Source organism: Salvelinus sp. IW2-2015, linkage group LG2, assembly GCF_002910315.2.
Source record: "Salvelinus sp. IW2-2015 linkage group LG2, ASM291031v2, whole genome shotgun sequence".
NCBI lineage: Eukaryota > Metazoa > Chordata > Actinopteri > Salmoniformes > Salmonidae > Salvelinus > Salvelinus sp. IW2-2015.
The window spans coordinates 17,018,851-17,021,425 of NC_036839.1; positions in this window are offsets into that span (position 1 = coordinate 17,018,851).

Below are 2,575 nucleotides of genomic sequence, written 5' to 3' on the forward strand. Positions count from 1 at the left end.
CACGCAGACTTCTGTACTCACATATACATTCACACATATGCATATGCCTATACTCACACACACAGTCAATGATGTTGTCCAATGTATATAGAGACATTAAAAACTGGACTGTTTCTTTTATACAGCTTTTCACACTGTGTATTTAAATACTGTATTCTTCACATAGCTTATTCTAATATATCTACTACAGTAAATTGCATTTTGCTACACTGTTTATTTATCCCCTTGACTTAGATTCTTGACTGTACTATATCTACTGCTCACAGGGGGCTGCTGAGGGGAGGACGGCTCATAATAATGGCTGGAACGGAGCTGATGGAATGGAATCAAACACAGGGAAGCCATGTGTTTGACGTATTTGATGCCATTCCACCCATTCCGCTCCAGCCATTACCACGAGCCCRKCCTCCCCAATTAAGGTGCCACCAGCCTCCTGCGCTACTGCTGTGCATATAATTTTGAGTATAGCTTTTTGGTATGTACAGTCGTGGCCAAAAGTTTTGAGAATGACACAAATATTAATTTTCACAAAGTCTGCTGCCTCAATTTGTATGATTGCAAGTTGCATATACTCCAGAATGTTATGAAGAGTGATCAGATGAATTGCAATTAATTCATTTGCCATGCAAATGAACTGAATGCCCCMAAAAACATTTCYACTGCATTTCAGCCCTGCCACAAAAGGACCAGCTGACATCATGTCAGTGATTCTCTCGTTAACACAGGTTTGAGTGTTGACGAGGACAASGCTGGAGAGCACTCTGTCATGCTGATTGAATTCGAATAACWRACTGGAAGCTTCAAAAGGAGGGTGGTGGTTGGAATCATTGTTCGTCCTCTGTCAACCATGGTTACCTGCAAGGAAACACGTGCCGTCATCATTGCTTTGCACAAAAAGGGCTTCATAGGCAAGGATATTGCTGCCAGTAAGATTGCACCTAAATCAACCATTTATCAGATCATCAAGAACTTCAAGGAGAGCAGTTAAATTGTTGTGAAGAAGGCTTGAGCTTGCTCAGGAATGGCAGCAGGCAGATGTGAGTGCATCTGCACACACAGTGAGGCAAAGACTTTTGGAGGATGGCCTGGTGTCAAGAAGGGCAGCAAAGAAGCCACTTCTCTCCAGAAAAACATCAGGGACAGACTGATATTCTGCAAAAGGTACAGGGATCGGACTGCTGAGGACTGGGGTGAAGTCATTTTCTTCTGATGAATCCCCTTTCCAAAAAAGCTTGTCTGGAGAAGACAAGGTGAGCGCTACCATCAGTCCTGTGTCATGCAACAGTAAAGCATCCTGAGACCATTCATGTGTGGGGTTGCTTCTCAGCTAAGGGAGTGGGCTTCACTCACAATGTTGCCTAAGAACACAGCCATGAATAAAGAATGGTACCAAACACATCTTTCGAGAGCAACTTCTCCCAATCATCCAGAACAGTTTGGTGACGAACAATGCCTTTCCAGGCTGATGGAGCACCTTACCGTAAGGCAAAAGTGATAACTAAGTGGCTTGGGGAACAAAACATTGATATTTTGGGTCCCTGGCCAGGAAACTCCCCAGACCTTAATCCCATTGAGAACCTGTGGTCAATCCTCAAGAGGCGGGTGGACAAACAAAAACAAATTCTGACAAACTCCAAGCATTGATTATGCAAGAATGGGCTGCCATCAGTCAGGATGTGGCCCAGAAGTTAATTGACAGCATGCAGGGCGGATTGCAGACGTCTTGAAAAATTAGGGTCAACACTGCAAATATTGACTCTTTTCATCAACTTCATGTAATTGTCAATAAAATGCTTTGACACTTATGAAATGCTTGTAATTATACTTCAGTATTCCATAGTAACATCTGTCAAAAATATCTAAAGACACTGAAGCAGCAAACTTTGTGGAAATTAATATTTGTGTCATTCTCAAAACTTTTGGYCACGACTGTACGCTCCACACGAGGTTGGTGGCACCTCAGTTGGGGATGACGGGCTYGTGGTAATGACTGGAGGGGAATCAGCGGAATGGTATCAAATACATCAAACACATGGTTTTCAGATGTTTGATGCCATTCCATTTGCTCCGTTCCGGCCATTATTATGAGCCGTCCTCCCCTCAGCAGTTAACTGGATTTGTTTTGACATTCGTGATTTCTTGTTTTTAGTTTTTGATTATTATTTGTGTACTTGTTAGATTTTTTTTGCTGCACTGTTAGGAGCAAGTAACACAATCATTTTGCTGTACCCGCAATACCATCTGCTGAACTGTGTACGCGACCAATCAACTTTTATTTTATTTTGTAATAACAGTTGAGTATATCTGACAGAAGGGAATGAGCAGGAATCACTGGGGCTTGTTTAAAATGCTATGTCTGATCCAGTAATCTCAAATGATAACAGTCAAATGGAGCTCTCCTCTCATTTACTTTGTAGAGGTGCCCTCCTAGGTTGATTAACTCTGTGATCCATTAACTAACTCTAAACCCTGCAGGGGAGGATGTGCCTATTGCCCCTGCTTTGTAGACCGGATATGGATGATATATTATACAAGGCATCATCAAAGTGGTTCAGGGGGAGAGTGCCCACAGGAG